The sequence below is a fragment of the Sapajus apella genome, unplaced genomic scaffold, assembly GCF_009761245.1.
Source record: "Sapajus apella isolate SASKATOON/1434 unplaced genomic scaffold, GSC_monkey_1.0 scaffold70, whole genome shotgun sequence".
Lineage (NCBI taxonomy): Eukaryota > Metazoa > Chordata > Mammalia > Primates > Cebidae > Sapajus > Sapajus apella.
In genome coordinates, this window is record NW_022437010.1 from 10574085 (window position 1) to 10594313 (window position 20229).

The window sequence follows — 20229 nt, forward strand, 5'->3', positions numbered from 1 at the left end:
GAACAATTAAATGTCTGGTGGTGGGAAGATGAAACTCCAGTGCCCAGATCCTCAGGCTGATGCCGAAAGAGATCAGCTTACTTACCCTAATGCCTCAGTGACTTCGTTTTTCCTGAATCCCCTTTTCAACTTTAGGCTCCATGGGTGGAGCTTCTTCGTCTGCTTCAGGCTCCAGACAAGCACGTTCCCCTAACTCCCACTCCATGGGCATGATGGGAGGTAGAATGTGTATGCGTCTGCTCACATTGATATGCATGTGTACAGGCTATGTTTTCTTTCATTCATTCATTCCTTCATTCATCGATTCATTCCTCCTATAGGCTCCACTCCCTTCACAAAATCTGGAAGGCAGAACAAGAAGAAGGAAGGATGCCACCAGCATCACCACTCGGACTGTTTCACATCGAAGATGAGCTTTACACAAATGCCTAGCCAACAAATCAGACACAAATGCAGTTTGCTTTCTGTTTTCTTTTTTTGCCATCTCTGCATCATGACAGAATTCCAAGTCTCTTTTCTGTACAAACAAGTAAGAATCAGAGCTTAGAACTGAAATCTAAGCAACATTGTTGATTCTTAACCCATACAGCATCATAAGCTTTTAACGGAGCCTTTGGTTACTTGTTCCTGACAAAGGTGTCCTGGAATCCCAGACAGCAAGTGCCTAATGCAGGTATGCTTACAGCCCTAAAGTAAGAGGATGTGTTCAACATGTCATCCTGTTGGCCTTATTATTAAAGGAAGCAGCAGCCTCCTGTGGCTCTGTTCTTTGTACTAAATTGCCTCTTCTGTATAGCTCCGAAGATGATGCCTCCTGATCTATGACACCAGACTTCCCACCTCCAGAGACACTGCTCTGCACGAGCCCACAAATATGGGTGCTTTGTTTCTAGACAAGACAGATGAGCAGTTTGTACCTAGATGGGGAACAAGTGCTGGGTGGTGCCCTTCCCCTGCAGCCTAAGGTGACGCGGCCTGGCTCTGAGACGTGAGCCACTCGGTAAGGGAGTTAAGTGGCCTGAGCTTTGGGTGGTGTCCCTGGACAACTAGAGGGTCACCCCTGTGTTGTCAGAGACATCCACCCATGACAACATGAAATCAGTTCACCACTCAAAAGCAGTGTGGTAGCCATTAGTTCCTGGGAAAATAAGACCACATCCTCTATGCAGAATAAGTGTGATAAAAGCACTTATCTTATTAGGTGGGAAGGTGACCAAGTAGCCTTAAATTACTTCACCAGTTCCAGGATTCTACCTACAAACAGAGGATGCCCCACACATTTAAGGAGCTGAAATGTTTAACATCAAAGACATAAGCCTCAGTAGAGACGGGCAGACATGGCTGCTGCTATCAGGCTCTATGAATTAAAGAAAAGCAAACCAACACATAGGTAAACACGTGAGCAAGGAAGACTGTTTCCCCCTGGCTCTTGCAAGTTTTCTACTTTGATACTTTTGGGAGTTTTCAACACTCTTTTTGCATTTTTGGATGCCCATGGTAAGCAATAAGACAGTGGAAAGAAAGGATCAATGCTTTCATGGAGCTGAGTTAAAAACTAGCAAAGTAAAAAATGTCAAGACGAATTTCACCTACCAGCATGCTGTGAGGTCTAGATAATATTGCGGGATTGTACAAGATTTGGGAGAACCAGACAGATGACTTTTTGTTTTGATGTCTTTAAAGTGTTTATCTTGAAGAGGAAAAGAAAACAAATGTCTTAGTATGTTACAATTTTTGGCTGTATAAAGATCCAGTGAAATCTGGATCCAGAGAGAATTCAAGAGTGAACAACAACAACAAAATCTTTCTTCATAAAGAGAGAGGTAAAAGAGTAGAAAGTTAATCAATTTGGAATTTTTCTCTCTCTGATTCCAAACACATTTCTCTAAAAATGTTCCTATGTCTGAAAAAATACATATCACCACTTTTCTAAATTTAAAAATGCTGGCTTCAAAAGTAAAGGGACATAGTTAGGCTATGTATTTATTAAATATATATGAATCTGACTGCTTGCTGGATCATTTATTACATATAAAATTCCAATTTGGGAAATTCTTATAATTTTAATTAGGTCTTTTTAATAAAAATTAATTTTGTTAAAACCTTAAAATATACGTAATGTTTTATTCAGGCTTCCAAATCCAAGTAATTTAGCAAAAGTTTCAAACATCTGCTTCCAAAGCAAGCTTAGCAAACGTTAGACAATAAAATTGTTTCACCATCCTCACTGAAATAATATGTAAATGTAGAGAGTTGATGGAAATGAACTGGAAGGTTCCTACGTTTCCAGTGAGTTACAAATAAGCCTGAGAAGAGTCAATGGATTTGTAGAGCTAAAACACTGCCTTAGGGAGAAAGCTCAGACCCGCATTTTACAACAGGAAAAATGTCTGGAGAGCAGCAGTCCCCTGGCGGGTCCGGCTTGGAGCCTGGAGCTCCACACCTTCTGAGGCACCTTCCCCTCTCCAAGGAGCTTCTCCTGACTGACTGCTCTCCCTTCCAGAGCTCCCAGTAAACGATCTGGGATAAATTAATCTATCTTTATTTGAAGTGAAATCATTAACAGCAACGTAAATCATTAATACGTATTGTAATTTATTATCTCCTAACCCATCAACACTCAGGAGCAGACAAATCTGGAGATTTCCACATATAGATTTCTAAAGTGCCATATGTGTGAAGCCATTATTGAAGCAGTTCTAGTGAGACGTTGCTTTATAACATGCAATTCACTCAAAGTATACAATTCAGTGGCTTTTAGTATATTCACAGAGTTGTGCATCCATCACCACAATAAATTTTGGGAATATTTATTACCCAAAAGAACCCCTAACCCCCCCAGCCATCACGTCCATTGAAACCTCCTTTCCACCACAGCCTCCAGCCCTGGCCACTACACCCATCCCCATCCACTTCCGTATTCATGACATTTTTGTATGGATGTGATCATACAATATACGATCTTTTGTAACTGATTCAAGTCATTTTTTAAAGACGTAAAAAAAAAATCCATTTTCAGAAGCATTTATTCAACTCTCTATTCTTTTTTATTTTTCAGCGACCTGAGTGACTTTTCAGTGAGTTCAAACTTTATGTTTCCCCGTTTTGAAGATGCAGATGTAATGTCGTCCTCAGGAGCCGATAAACATTTGGCTGTACTGGAAGGCGCTCTCCCTGAAAAGAAATTAACTGTTCCACAGCCATTGTGTATTCTTTTGTGACCCCTGCTGGCAGGATGGAATACTGTGCTTTCAAAGTTCCTTGAAACTATTTCCTATCTTAAATTTTAAAATAATGAACAGAGCACATGACTATTAATGGGTATAAAATGTCATTAAAGTTGGTTGCTCTATGTATCCTGCTCTTTTCCTAGAAATTATAAAGCTTCGGGCTGCTCCTAAAGCTGTTACTAACACCCTGTCCAAAGTGCTGCTTACTGGACAGTTTCCATTTTTCACAAGGAAAATGCTTACTCTGATAGCATTTCATTTCCATCCTAACAAAACCATAAAATCTGAAAGCTGCTTTATTACTGTTTAAAAGAATAAAATACGCAAGAGATAAAGATTTTATTAAAACAATGTGTGAAGACTACGAATAATAATGGAAAAAAAGAAATATAAAAATACAAAACATGTATAAATAATAATAAAGTCCCTCTGAGGCTTAGAGGCTTGCAAAAATTATTTTTTGTACAATTATTTAACATCTCTATTGCTCTTTCATTATTTCTCAATTTTAAAGTTGTTTTAAAATTGAAACTTAGATATTTACTAAATATTTTTCCTAATCTTAAATTTCCTTTTTTAAAATTAAATAGAGGAGACAGAAAAAGAAAATAAATTCACAGTTTTTTATGCTTTTCATAATACAATAGATTAGTGCCTCCACTTTTATAAACATTAAAATTATTTCTGCTTTGTTAATAAAACTCCATAATCCTAGAATAGTGCTTTAAAAATCTATGCTTAAAATTCTCAGTAGAGGTTTAACTATTTTTTAAAACCACTGTCCCTAGAAATGGTTTTTATCCTGCAGAAAGTTTGAGAAATCTTCAGAAGTGAATGTTTGATTTAACACACATTGCTCTCAATTTCTTTCCTGGTTTGGAAAAAAAAAAAATACATAACATTTAGAGCAGATAAATAAGTTTGTTTTATTAGCCTTTCAGTTATTTTACAATTATTTTCATGTCCTGGGTAAGTTTACAGAGTACCTTGTGCTATTTTATGGAGATTTTAAAACATATTCATGTACCACCTAAGGCAAAAAAAGTTTTTAATCAGTTTATGTATAAATAAATAAACTTTTTGAGTTAAAGTTTTCAAATTGGGTTACTGTACCATTTGCATGTTTTTAACAAAATGTTAGAGCAGAAATGTATAGATAAGATATGGATAATCAATCATTGCTTTGGGAAATGCAGAGCTCACAAGTTTACGTATGTATGTGGGTGTAAACACAGGCAACACACAATAAGGAAAGGTACTTTTCTTTGGAACTGCCCGTCAGTAAGGTTTGGGCTTTGAAGGCTGGCAAACGATAACCAGGATCAGAAAGCACATCTCAGAACTTTGAACCTAGGGATCTGATCCGCTGTTAGAAGCGAGAAGGAAGGGATGGGGTCGTCTTTATCCAGCATTGGAGAAGACAGCCCGTAGTTTTCATGATTATTAGCAGAACTCATGTGATCAACGGAAAACTGAAATGAAGGAGGAGACATAGTGATTATTTCTCCATTAGTTTCCCTCATTTTTTGTATTTTTTTAAATATTCATTTCTCTTTGTGACAGTGGATCCTACTTTCACCTTGTCAAAAAGTCAAAGAGAAACATAAAACATAGGCAAAATGTTTTGTAAGCATTTTATTTACCTTACTTGTTTTTTACAATTTGTAACCCGCTAGCTCAACACACTTTTCCTTTCCAAAGAAAAGGAATACAAAATTGGACAATGATTTACTCTCTTGGCCTGGTAAGGAGAAATGATGGTTTCTAGTTGTAAGGGGCTAATGAGAATGGAAGACCTTGTCTTAACGGAGCTCTACCTTTTCTCAGAAAGTAGCCAATTACCGTTTACGGCCCCAGCACTCTTTGATACTAATCAGTTAATTCAGTCTCCTGGCCCTCAGATATACTGGTGTTTACTCTATTAAGCAGTGCACATTTCAATACGGTGAAACACATGTTTGGCTGAAATCGAATCCTTCTGCTCATCAGCTCCCCTATGCAGAGATTAGGAAGACAAGACAAAAGACTGCTGGCAACAAACACAGCCAAATTAAGAGCAGTTTCCCAGCGCATTTCCTTAAAGCAATGGAGAGGTTAGAAATTGGTAGGGGAGAGTCTTTTGGTGAAGCAAGTTTAAAAGTGACAGGCTCAGGGGGAACATCTGGCAGCATGTGCCCCCCTTCAAACCCCCACCCTCCTGTGGCTGGCCAGCCGTGTGCTCCAGCGATAGCCCCAATATAATTTCATTGCAGCAGGAAATCTGGAGCCACATCCTGACACTGACAAGGTAATGAGGCACAGCCAGATGCTGCGAGAGTCTCTTGTATCTGCACTGGGGTTTTATGGTTGCAGCTTCCATTTATTTATCAGTCTGGATTTGTTATCTGCTTCTATGGCTTGGACAGGAATCCATCACTAGGAGCATTGAAACAGGGATGCTGAAACAGATGGCAATCTAAACATGTCTCCACTCCGGGGGGCTGTGTTCCCAGGGGTAACTGGGAAGATTTCTAACGTGGTCATGATTAAATTTCCTATTTTATACAACAGACATTTCTGCGTTTAGTACTGAGCTGATGAAATATGTGAATGTGATATTTCATGAAAACCCTCTAAGAATATTAAAATTTTTCTTATATGCACATGGATTTAAAAGCCTTGTATGCCATTACTATCACATGTATTAAGAAATCTATTTTTTCTACAAAATGCAAAGTTCAAACCTCAAAGTTTCATTATCTTACTCGTTCCCCTCTAGAGCACCAAAGAATTGGAGACTGACAGTACTTCAGGCAATAGGTCCAATGCGGGCTCAGAGACTTCTCCTCCCGGCTCTCCCCTTAATAGATAAATAACACGTGAAGGAAAGGATCTTTGAAAAAGAACACTCCTTGAGGCTGGTGCAGAGGCTTCCATGAAGATGTCATCCTCAGGCAGACTTAATCATCATCTTCTAAAATCGGATCTGCCCCAAGAGACTCGCGGGACTTGCATGATCATCTCAGCACCGCCCCCAGCCCCTCCCCGCCCCCGATTCTACACAGTTTGTCAAGGAAAGGAAAGGTTATCATACGGGAACACAAAGTCACCATCCCAAAAACCATTTGTCAACTGCCTGCATTTAGTGAACAACTAATCAAATCTGCTACTAATCTGTGAAAAAGTCAAATTATTGTGGCATATAAACCCAGAATCTTCTTACAGTCTGTTTACACATTCCAGGTCATGAATGCACCTCACAAACTTACGCTAAATGCCTCCCACGCATATGATAAATAATCCTCTAACTATATGTATTGATATGCATATATATGCAAAAACTGATGCAATTCATTCATTTCAGCTTTGTTAAAAGTAACAAAATAATTTATAAATACCTTTTTAAAAGAAAATAAGCAGCATATGACCAGATATAAGGGTCCTGACATACTCTAAACTGTGGGGGAAAACACTGAATAAACTCTTTCTATTCAATAATCTAAATACATGAACAAAGAATGGAATATGAGTAATGGGCAAAATATTTAAGTAAATGTTACCCATAAAAAGCTTTCAAACTTCATATTAACTCCTAGATTCTATGATCTACAAATGCTTCATTATTCAGTGGTAAAACTTAAAAATGAAATACAAAAAAACTAAGGTGAGAAAGAAATTGGATCAGTTGCCATTAATGCCATTTTAAAAGCTGAGTTGAAATTGAATGTCAAAGAGCTACCATTTATTATACACGTGTTGGCGCTCGTTAAAGCCCGTGTGGATTACTAAAGTGCCCCACGGGGATGCTCGAATCTGGATGTGGTGGTCAGAAAATAAAACCCCTGTTCCAGCCGTCGACCATCCTGTGGCATGCCTACCCGTCTGTCATGAAATTCCTGGAGCGAATCTTGCGTTTGCATTTTTATTCACAGCGTTGCTTTGGTTTACATTAGTTCTTTGTTTGCATCTCACAGTCTGCTTATTCTTCTATTTCTCCTCCGAAGAAGAGGTGGGACATTTTCGAGAGAAGGCGTGAGGTCAGGCATTTCTGCTCGGTTGGCTTGGGTCTGGTCTGCTGCGGCGCTGGCTTGGGGCTGGGAGCATTTGGAAAGAAGCAGGATAGAGAAGTCCCACGGCTTCTCAGCTTCTCCTGTTCTCCCCTGGCTTCATGGTGAGCCTCCTTTATTTGGTAAGAAGTGAAATTTCAGGCAGAACTTCAGGCACATATTAAAATGTAAGTACTAAAACAAATCCCAAAGCCAAATATAAATACGTTTTGGATCATAATGATTTTGGATTGTTACTGTGATTTCTTTTTTTGTCTTGGTTAAGAAATAAAGAGATAATGTGCCACAATGGATGAAAAGAGACAGATTTTGTAAGAACTTATTTTTCTTTCCAAGAAATAAAATACAGTAAGTGGGCACATTGCTCATGAACGCTACACTTCCTTTCTGAAATGAAAACAAATTACTGTCTCCTCATTGTACCATTATTAAGCCTCTGTCAAGAGTTGTCAGAATGTGTCTTATTTCCAAAGCCTGTTGGCGAAATCCATACTATTTCAAATACTATGGTATTTCTGGTGGTTCTGAGTGAGGCTGTGATCATTTCCATGGTAACTCTCAGCCTTTCTGTTACCACCAATTTGCTGAGAGAAACTGAAATGAGCTGAAACTTCCATGTCAGCCCTCAGTGAAAGCAAATCAGTGCACCCGCCCGAACCAGAGAATGCAAAGCACAACAAGGGCGGGAAGAGCTGCACCACCATATTTTTGGCAATCGTGTAATTCTCAAGGAAATAGTGCAAAACCCAAAGGAAAAGCAGGTCTCATCAGTAGGTCCAATTCTATGGAAGACCTTGAGCAGGAAATGGAGTCGGGGACGATAGTACAATCTTGTGAAGAATTAGACGAAGACTTTCTGGATGGGGGATTGATAGCCCACCTAAGCCTTTTTGCCACACACATAATCTATATCTTTTTATGCCAACTTTGTATTTCTCTATGCATAGTAGCAACAGCTACCAGGTCTTGGCAGGCAATTTAGACCAGCCTCTTCACTAGACATTTTTCATATGATAACTCTAATTTTTACAATAATCAAGATGTCGCTGTCTCATTTTACAGATGAAAAAGTCGCCTTCTCAATTGCACATGATCGTGCCAGTTCTGGCCTACACCAGTCTGTCTACTGAAGCAACGTTGCATCGTCCAGTGGTGAAATTATAAACAGTAGCCCAGATCGCTAGCATAAAGTATTTTCAAATCCATAGCACACAAACCCAAATCAGAGGGTATAGCATACCCATGACCGCAAAACCTGTTGTGGGTGAGCAGGAGTCTGTTTTTGTTTTTGTTTTTAGACGGGGACTCGCTCTGTCACTCAGGCTGGAGTGCAGTGGCACAATCTCGGCTCACTGCAACCTCTGCCTCTCAGGTTTAAGCAATCCTCCTGCCTCAGCCTCCTGAGTAGCTGGGATTACAGGCGTGCACCACCACACTCAGCTAATTTTTGTATTTTTAGTAGAGACAGGGTTTCACCATGATGGTCAGGCTGATCTTGAACTCCTGACCTTGTCATCCGCCCACCTTGGCTTCCCAAAGTGCTGGGATTACAGGCATGAGCCACCACGCCCAGCCAGGAGTTGTTTTTAATGTTGAAGGAATGCTCCCCTTCGACTGTTGTCTGTCAAATACTTGTACCTCGTGTTGAGAAGATGAAGTGAGACAATGCATGTGTCCTTCTGACATCATGAGGACCCAGAAGAGCCACAATCTGGACTGTGAGGGCCTCGTTTAAGGCTACGTTAATGGTAAGAAAGCCAATGAAAAATGCATGAAGACACACGTAGCATTCTCTTAGGCCTGCATGAGAAGCCTCCTCCGTGGGCATAGGGACATTCTAGAATGAGGGAGCAGCACAAACTGTTTTTCTATCATTGAGTATTCCGCCAATTTCCACACAAATAACTCTTTTTCAGCCCCAAGAGCATTTTGCAAGCCGTCTATGACATCCAGAAAAGTTTTCTCTGTTAACTATTTAATCACCTAATACTTGCTTGGAAAAAGATGTTTCATGTCCAAGAACTTCTTTCTGCTGTTTTAAGAAACTTCTCCTTTTAGAACTCAGGTTCTATTAGACAGCAGGCAGAATAAAGCATTTTTTCAGTTTCCATCTTAGGATGGTTATAAAGAGCATGGTCTTGAAACTTACTGAATATTCAAATCACCGGCTCTGGTTCCAACTGACTGAAAAGCAGCTGAATTAATGAGGAGACAGAAGAAAATGGGGCAGATGGAATCAGGCCTTGCACACTCAGGCCTTAGCTGTGTGTCCCGAAAACATTTTCTTCCACTCTCTCACCCTTAGTTTCCTCATCTGTAAAATGAAGGTGGCTCGCTATGTGATCCCAAGACTTGAACTTCCAAATCCTATGATTTCCAATGAACAGCATCCCAGGCCCAACTTTGACACCTTTGTGGGGCTTCCAGCAGCACCGGAAGAAACCCTAAGTAGAAGGAGTAAGTGGCAAAATGGTCTAGATCCAAATGCTCAGATCAGACGCGAGGCATCTCTGCGTTTCAACTGCTCCCAGGCCTCACTCATCCACTTGCGGATTTTCTTCCATTAGTCTGCAAAGTTAAAGTGGACAGGACAGGAGTGACAGTTTCTAACATAACCGTCGGTCTGCAGCACCTTCCATGAACATTTGAAAGCTACAAATGCATCAGGGGCTCTCCCCCTCTGACCTTTTCCCTCTCCAATTAAAATAGGTTAACAGGGAAAAAATATGAAAAAGACTTTGACTTTACCAATAACTCTGTATCTATTTTATGTAAAGAATGATCTGGGCCAGGCGCAGTGGCTCATGCCTATAATCCCAGCACTTTGGAAGGCTGAGGTGGGCAAATCACCTAAGGTTGGGAGTTTGAGACCAGCCTGAGCAACATGGAGAAGCCCCATCTTTACTAAAAATACAAAATTAGCCGGGCATGGCGTGGCGGCGCATGCCTGTAATCCCAGCTACTTGGGAGGCTGAGACAGGAGAAGCACTTGAACCCGGGAGGCAGAGGTTGCAGTGAGCCGAGGTCACCCCACTACACTCCAGCCTGGGCAACAAGACTGAAACTCTGTCTCAAAAAAAAAAATGATCTGAAGAAAATATTTTAACACGTTCACATTCGTTAATCTTGAAAGGTGAGCACTTGAGTTTTTGTGTTTTATTATTTTCAGTATTTGTATTCTTTAAATTTTTTTCCAATACAAAAGGCAGCAATATACATATGGACAGGGTCTCCCTCTGTCACCTAGGCGCAATCTCAGCTCACTGCAACCTCCGCCTCCCAGTCTCAAGCAATCCTCCTACTTCAGCTTCCCAAGTAGCAGAGACCACTGCGAGAGCAAATAACATCGTCATATCCAGCAAATACTGGGAACTAAAAAGTCATGTTATAAAATAACTTTGACTCTTTCCATGTGAAACATGAAAGGCAAATATAGCAGTAGAAACTTTTACACACACGCAGCAAAATAAAATTTTGAATGAACGAATTCCTGGACAGGATATGTAAAGCAAAAAAACAAATTATTTACAAAAAACAGAAAAAGAAAAAAACAATTTTGAAGGAAGTATAATGTCATGCTTCTGTATGATGAAAGCAAATCCAACCCTAAAATTTATACAAATGGGAAAAGGGAATAAAAAATTCCAATAGAAAGTGGTATTTTTAATTACAATCATGGTTATGTAAGCGAAGAATAAATGTGTTTTTTAAAGTTATCATGAAAGTTTCTATCTTGATGCTGAAAGAATGGAAAACAGTCCTCTTCAAAAGCAGGGGACCCACCCTCCTGGAAATCCGCTCTTTCTGCAAGACTCCAGATGACTTCCTTTCATCATCACGGGCTTCTCTTGATTGGATCCTGAGCCATCATTACCTTCACACAATAAATCTTTCTCCATGGAGTTGGGACGTTGCTAATTCCACATGTTGAAGGGATTTCACCACTACCTCTCGACCTTCGGCATTTTATGACGTCTTAAACACTCACCCACATGCCGAACATAGACGGCACTTCTTTTTCCCTGTCCAGGGTACCCCACAAGCCCAGGCTTGCACCCACCTGTTCCACTCCTTCTTCCTGAATCCCTTAAATCGCATTTGGAGAGCCACATCTGAAGCTTACAACTGGCTTCGGCCTGTTCTGAATTACTGTGTATCCGTCACACACTTGGCACAGACTAGTGGGGCTGAGATCTTACAAAACCCAACAGGTTGTCTGGGCCTCTTTTTGTCTATTGACTATTTCACTCCATCCTCATTCTCCCCCCACTTCACATGCACATGAGCATGCGTTTCATTTGAGGTTCTTTTTTGGTACAATATTTCTTCTCATAATTAGTAATGATAGCCTTTCACAAAGTCAGCACAACACACTAACACACCTCTGCGGCGTGCGTCCTCCAGCACGACAGGCCGACGCGCCTCTGCGGCGTGTGTCCTCGTGCCCCACAGTTTTTAACTGCACGGACTGGGGTCTGTTGGAATTCACTTCTTTTATTTTCTTCCTTTTAGGGTGTAAATAAGTAGCAAAAGAACTTTGGCCATGTTTCCTATGAAAGTCAAAAACGCAAATTGTAGCATCATATTTTTTTGTTGTTAAAGTTAATAATTGTAGCTTACTATGTACCCGGGATATTTTGTGCTCAGTGTAACTCAATTCTCCTTACTAATCTATGGCAACAAAAGAGTGGCTCCATCTGTAAATTGCTACCAATTGTTTCCAATATGTTTTCATTTCAACAGTTACTAAATTCTCCAAGTTTCACTTATCTCTTATTCACATGTGTAGAATGTTGTGGTTGTGGCCACTGTGAAGATTTTTGTGTCTTGTTTGATTACAGCTCCCAGCATTTTGCTTCTCTTTTTATTTCTAGAATCTTTACTATGTATTCAGGTGGCAGAGGACACAATTCCAAAGCAGCCTGGTTGCTGATTTCCTTTACTGGATCATTAACAGCAGGCATCTGCCTAATATAATAGCAGTGTCTCCATTGAGTTTGAGCCATTTAACAATAAACTTAAAACTAAAATATAATGTTCCACCCAACTATCAGCAAGTGGTGAGGCCCCGTCTTTGTTAAATTGTGTGTGATACTTCACTCCACCGCTAGAAGGCAGCAGCATGGCTGCACCTATAATCTGCTCTTGCCAATGGTAGACTTAGGGACCTGCCTTTCTTTTTTTACTATTTCAGTAGTTCTTGGGAAACGGATGGTTTGTTGTTATGTGGATAAGTTCTTCAGCGGTAATTTCTGAGATTTTGGTGCACTCATCACTCAAGCAGCGTACCCCGTACCCAATGTGTGGTCTTTTCTACCAGCATTTCCTTAACCTTGTAAGTGCCTTCCTATCACACCATGCAGAAGTGTTGCTTAGCATTAACAGAGGAAATCATCCAAAAATCTGCTCTGATGTGAGGTACGTGTGCTGTTAAGTAGCAACCAACAGTGGGTGGATGTGAAATTCCATCTGCCTTTAAGACAGTCCATTCTTCATTGCCTTCAGTTTTTAACATTCTATTCATCACACAGGCCCTGGATGCAGGGTCATTCTGTTATAATTCTTTCTGGGAAAAATAATGCACCTTTTGTTCTATCAAATACAGTAGCTGTAGAAAAGCAAGAGAGAGAAGAAAAATCTCAGCAGTCAAAGAGGCTGAAATGGCATTCAAAATACGTTACCCTTGTGGCCGGACACGACTTCAGCATCCTCCCTCCCCGAGTCTAGACGACACCCTGCCTCCCTCCCCATGTCTAGATGACACCCTGCCTCCCTCCCCATGTCTAGGTGACACCGTGCCTCCCTCCCCATGTCTAGATGACACCCCGCCTCCCTGACATTGCTTCAGTACTCTCCCTCACCTTGTCTAGACAACACGCCACCTGGCCAGAGGGTGAGAAGGGGCGAGCTTAGCACAGCAGGTTCTATTCAGTTCAGAAAATGGTGACATTGTGCATTTAGAAACCCCCAGAGCATTCTCCAGGAGAGACCTGGCTAGTGCCTTCCTCCAGTGCCCACAGTCTTCTGGTTAAAAATCAAGTCTGGGAAATGACGATGAGAATCCAGAAGCTTCAGGCAGCGGGCAAGGGGTTGTTGGGTGACACCTTGGGGTGCCCTCCATCTCCAGAGGTTAGCCTTTTGCGTTCAGAAATCCACCCAACAATATCCTATGGCATTAGCCAAGTGCAGTTTACAGGGCTACATGGAGGCCAGGAGGGGAATGTGAGAGCGAACCCCTGTTACCTGAGTGCACTATTCAGTTATTATCTTCACCACTGGAGATATCTTAACCAATACCACAGGATCGCTCAGAAGAAATGATGTAGAGAGGATTCATGAATTAAAAGGGAGTCAGAGAGGACGATTTCTAAAGTTTAGGAACTATGATTCTGTAATTCCTTCTGCCTTCCATGAGTTTGTACTGCTTTCAGGCCTCTGCGTCCTTGCTGTTGCTGCCCTGTGAGGCCTCTGTATAGACAGTGAGTTTCCCGAGAACGGGGGCCTGCTTTTATTTTCCTTCTGTATCCCCAGAATCTTGAGCACAGCATGGGAACTGACCCTGTATGGTGAGTTCTCACTTAATGGCATCAAAAGATGCCTTGAAACAAATAAAACTAACTTTAAAAACAGAAATAGCTGGTACCATCAAGAGTGTCTGACCATTGGAGTTTGACCAAGTCAATGAAGTGTAGTCATAGGATGGACGTGATCGAAGACCATCCCGAAAAGCAGGGTGTTGCTAATGACCTGAGGAAATGGTTAGGAAACATGGCTTTAAAAAAGACTGAAAAAAAAAATCATTTTGTCACTTTCCCTGTAGCAAACTGATGGCACTCTCCTCTGCAAACACCCAGCGGCTCCTTTCTGCTCCTTGTCCTTTGCACCGTCAGGTCAAAGCAGCGTGAAGCATCTCATGCTCATCCCATTCCCATCTCAAACTTCTGACACCCTCAGAATGATGTCCTTCCAATAGGAAAAGATTAGCGACACGTTTCTTCTCATTCCCTCTAGCTAACTTGCTTCCTTCCAACTCCTCATCTGGAACTTATAATTAAAACTGCCCAAATATTGCATAAGGGGATGAGGCAAAGGGAGAAGTGGAACTGACCTGACCAGTGTTCATTCAGGACCAGCTGTGCCTCTACTATGCTAACGTTTTCAGCACGCACTCATCACACAAGGCTGCAAGGCACAGGGAGAGCTGACGCATGGAGACAGCTTCATTCTCCTTTCTCAGATCTAATCTATCCAACCCTCCTATATCCTTATGATTAAACAAGAAGCATCTATTTCCGTCTTCTCCTTCCCACAGGTACCTCGTGTTCTGCTGAAAGCTCTCTGTCCGGTGTGCTCCAGCTCACCTGTGGCAGACACCGAGTGCTCACTGGAGTCACAAGATGCCTTCTGCCCAATGGTGACATAAGCGGTGAGTGACCCTTCCAGGCTGAGGCAATTAAGATAAGTTCCATCTGCACTCCCTATGTCCCCCACTAGCGTGACCAGGGAGGCCACAGCTTTTATGACATGAAAGTAGTCCGAATCCCTGAGTCACTGCAGGGATGTGAGCCCTGGGCAGCCCAGGTTGGATTTGGCGTGAGGGAGAAAGCTTTGTTGTATTAAGCTGCTGAGATCTCAGAGTCTGTGTACCAGCTGTAGTAATTGCCCTGACTAAGGCAGAAAAGAGACCTGAAAGAGGGGAGCTGCCCTAACCTAGATCTAAAATAGGTGGCTTTGAGTAGCCCATGGCAAGGAATCTGTTAGAGGAGGCAGGAAAGGCAAACTTCTATCGCACTCTGCAGCAAAATGTTTGGGAAAGCTACTGCTGGTAATACACGGAAGGCAGGCCAAGTGCCACCTGTCCTCGTAGCTCTAGGGCAGGACGTAGGAGAACTGAGTGTCACTGGATGCTACTTGGATGTGTTGGCTGCACTGGTCAAGGTATTTCAAGGAAGAAGTGATCTCAGGAAAGAGTCATTCAGGATGAAACAAGCAGACATAAAAGTGAACAGAGAAAGTCCAAAAATTCCAAGTCTTAAAGGTCTGGAAACACGAACCGTTTCTAGATTCAAAGGTTTAACAGATGGGACTGAAAGAGGCTTTGCGAGCAAAGGCGCATAAAACCTTTCACTTTGGCAAAATCACTAAGGACAAAGAACAGATGAGAGGTATATGGCTTTCACAGTTATTGCCAGCAGGCCAGCGATGAAACTAGAGCCAGAGCCAGAGCTAGAAGGAGAGACAGACAACAGACAGACAGAGAGATGCAGACAGAGGAAGCTAGCGGAAATGGGACAAGAAAGTAGAGAAATTAAACAACTTGAGGAATTTTCTTCAAATAGCCTTTGGATGTAGTTAATGGCACATGAAACTGACTGGAAACAAATAAACCAAAAATCTCCTTTGAAGTTTTCAACAGCTTTATTGAGATACAATCCATGTGCCATAAAGTTGAGCCATTTAGTGTATATAATTCAATAATAAAGTTCACCCATTTAGTTGATACAATTCAATGAATTTTAATATATTCTCGAAGTTGTGCAACCACTATCACAAGCAATTTTCAGACACCTTTCTTACCCCCCGGAAACATACCCATAGCAGTTACGCCCCTCTTCCCCCCAGTTGCCCTGCCCCCAGCCCTAGGCAAGCAGGAATCAATATACTGTGTCCATAGATCTGCCTATTGTGGAAACTTCATATGGGCAGAATGGCGAAACAGGTGGTCTCTGCATCTGGCTTCTCTCATGTAGCTTAATGTTTTCAAGGTTGACCAACATTGTAGCATCTATCAGAACTTCATTCCTCTTTACAGCTGCTAACATTCCATTATATGGATATGCCACACTCGGTTTATCCTTTTATCAGTTCATGAACATTTGGATTGCCTCCACGTTTGACTGTTGTGAGTATGGCTGCTGGGATCATTCCTGTACCTGTTTTTGTAGGGACATATGTTTTTTATTTTCCTGGGTAGTACCTAGGAGTAGAATTTGCCGGGTCATATGGTAGTTCTGTGTTTAACTTTGAAGAACTGTCAGACTGTTTGCCAAAGTGGCTGCTCCATTTCACGTTCCCATCCGCAGCGTGTGAGGCCTCCCATTTCTCCACATCCTCACCGGGTACTTGTTTTTGTCCGTCTTCTTTATCACACCCATCCTAGCGGGTATGAAATTCTGTCTTACCGTAGTTTTGATTGCATTTCCCTGATGGCTAATGAGTTGAACACCTTTTTATGTGCCTGCTGGCCATTTGCATACCCTCTGAGAAGACATTTTTACTCAAATCCTTTGCCCATTTTTATATCATGTCATCTTTTTATTGTTGAATTGCAAGAGTTATTTCTATATCCTGAATTAGGCCTTTATCAGACATATGATTTGCAAATATTCCTGTCACTCTATGGGTTATCTTTTCACTTTCTTGATAGTGTATTTTGAAACACAAAATTTCAAAATTTTGATCAAGTCCAATTTATCTATTTTTTCTTTGGTGGCTTGTGTTTTTGGTGTCATAGCTGAAACCAATTCCAGCATGGGGTAATTTCCTACTCTATACACCTCCAGTAATTTGTAATAGTTATGAAAGGCTAAGACCAGCCCTCATAAGTATTTTTGAGTTCAATTTTTTTAATCAAAGATGTGATACAGTACAAAAATTGCTCTGAAATGACTGAAGTATCTGCAAATGAAAACAGCACACCTTTATCCAGCAAAGAAAATAGAAGTCGGTCACTGAGACACATCCTGGTTAGAATGTTGCACTTCACTCAAATTGTGAGCATCACGAGCATTTTCTTCCAATTTCCCAGCAGAAAAAGAAAGACACCTACAAAGTGGAAAATTCCTTTCAGGCTCAGATTTTTCCAATGGGTAACGCTAGAAAATAAAGGAAGTCTGTCAGATTCTGTGGGAAAGAAAGTATGATTGTAGAATATTACGTTCTCATCGTTGAATAGTTTAAAAACTGCAGTGAAGTGTAAAAAGTCGTCTCTGTAGCGTCTCCTCTGTCACCAGAACATCACACCATTCACACAGCATTCTGTGCTGCTTCTTGCTTTCTAGTAGTCCTGCATGTTATTGTTTCCAAACCCGGACTATCAATCCCTTGAGGGCAGAAATAGTTCTCTTTTGCTCTTCACAGCACCGGGCTATCATCAGTACTCTACCCAGTGTCATAAATACAGAGGTGTCACAGACAGCTCCATGCCCAGCTTCTCCTCCTTCTGGCTCTTGGAAAGTTGGCTTCCCTAAGGCAGGGATTCTTAAATGTCCAAGCTCATCAGATCACCCGGAGGGTTTGGTAACACGGACTGCCCAACCTCACCCTCAGAGTTCCTAATTCAGCAGGTCTGGGGTGGAACTAGACACTCTGCATTTCCAACAGTTCCCAGGTGAGGCTGATGCTCTGGTTAGGAGCGCACTTCTAGAACCCAACTCTAATGCAGCCGTCCCCAAATTTGGCTGCACATTGAAATCTCCTGGAGGATTATTGCTGATGTCTGTGTCTCACCTCCAACACAAAATGATTTAATCTGCCAGAGCGTGGGGTGAGCACCCAAGTGGTTCTAATGTGCACCCCAGGCAGAAAACCACCACCTAGCCCCCAGACAGGTATCTCTTCCCCTTCATCTTCCTGTGTCTTCATTTGCCTTGTGACATGGATATACACAGATAGCTCAACTTGAATATGATTAAGGCAAGGGTTTTGGCAGATGTATTTTTTTATTTTTTTCTGTGATCATAAAAGACATTGTTTATCAATATTACATGTGTTTATGACTCTGGTTTTTATTAATACAATTATATGCAAATAGTCCCTTGTTTGGTAAATCCTTGTCATGTTTTCCTGTAATTCCCCTGCTGGCCACATCCTCACCAATCAGAGTGGATGATTTTCTTACAGTTTTTGTAACAGGCCAACTTCTTGCTACTCCTACCCAGACATTCTCTGGTTGTTTTCCTGCCTCCTTTGTCCTCCTTTAAAAGGTCTTTGCTAAAAGGTCACCTTCTCAGAATAGCCTTTTCTGACCTGTAATGGCTGCCGTGGCTCTGCCTCTGTGACGTGTCTGACATGAGTCGCAATGTGCTGCTCTCTCACAGTTCGTGTGCGTGGTTTATTTTTTCCCTTACTCCCCAGAATCCATAACAGTAATCAATAATGGGGGCTTCAAACTGCTCTTTGAATAAAATAAGGAATGAAAGAATTGGGATAAATCACAGCAGTGTTCCAGTGGGAATCCCCTCCCCTATCCCTCCACACACCCCGGCTTCATGCCTGGGGCAGGATCGCACCCCCTGGATGTACTCTCCTGCCCCAGGTTACCTTACTCTGTGTGGTCTCGTCTCCTAGGTGTCTCAGGGTTTGCCCTGGGACTTTGGTCATGCACCGTATAAGTCCCACGGGGGCGGGAGACAGGTGTGGGAGCCAGAGATCCTGTCCCATGGTCTGGCATGCACTCGAAGGCCACATCAGATTTTTTTTTTTTCTAAATTTCTCTCCAGTACAAAAAATGAGCATGCCTAATTCTTGAACAACTGAGCCTTTTATGTAACATCTGTCAAATGGAGCTTTCCAATGCATCACAGAAATTACTGTTGTTAAATTCAACAAGGACCTGCCTCTGGACAAGCACAGCAGTTATCTTTCTGTCTTCATCTCAGGCAACTTCTCAGTAGGTTAGACAGCAATGACCATTGGAGATGCTTTCACGACCTGGCTTGGGTTGTACTCCTTTTCTCCCTGTTCCTCCTCCCTTTGCAGCTGCTCCTCAATGCTTCTTTGCTAGTCATTTATCTTGGCTTAACCACCAAGGCTGGGAAGTCCCTGGGTTCTTTTCCTGAGTGTCCTTCTCATCTACATCATCTTCATCAGTGATCCTATACAGACCTCTTGGGTGGGAAACGGGGAGAGTGAGAAGCGAAGGCAGAAAGGCCAGTCTCTCACATTCGATTATGTGTGTATATAGTACATGGCATATCATTCACAGCTAAAATTCTCTCTGTTACAGACATGCTCTGAATCACCAGTGATTTCATCACTCAGAATACATAGACACAAAGAAGGCTCCTCATTCAGAATCTCCCTGAAACTCATGATGGACTCGTTTGGACATGGGACAACTCCATCATTTCCTGGAACTTGCATTTCACTTGGAGAAGCCGGCTCTAGGGGAGGGTGTTCTTTGTGGTCTTCCATGTACAGCTAATTAAGATTCTGACTGGGTTTAGGATCAAAGAACCCTGTCCCACTGCATTCCCACATTCTTCCTTCTTCTTTCAGTGTCTTCCAAGATCTATTTTAAATGGGACGTGTTGTGTACTTTTCAGGGGCCCTTTGACCTGTTCCCAGTAAATCAAAACAGGAAGGTAGGTCTCAGCCCTTTGCCTAACAGCCAATCAGTGTAAAACTAAGGTCTGCAATGCTCTGTCTATGTCCAGTGCCCAACCAGAGAAGTCATATTTCCAAAGGCTTTCCCGCTGGTCAGTCTACGGTAGTTGTTTGCTAATCTGAATTCATATTGGTGATTAATTTTGGAATTAGACTCTTTGTGGGTATAAAGGATAGGGTGCAAAGGGCAAACATCTCAGAGAAATTCTGCAAACATGAGGATATTGGTGCAAGAAGTTCGCAATGAGCTGGGAAGGAGTGGGGAGAAATAATAGGACCTTGAATCCTTTCCAAATCCACCCCAGTGTGCTTGGCAACTCACATGATACCTTGACTTTTCCAAATATTGGGGAGAAAAAGCAGCCAAGATTTTGTGCAAGAATGAAAAGGGCCTGAAGCATTTCAGTTTCCAGGTGGCTAAACAAAAGAGGACACACACCAAGGAAAGCCACTTAGTGTGTGCAGAAGAGTTGGACAAAAGATAAGATACTTTTAATCAGACAGAGAAAAAAATAGAAATGATATCTTTATTTGGGTCTAATGGGGTTGCATATAGGTGTGTTTGC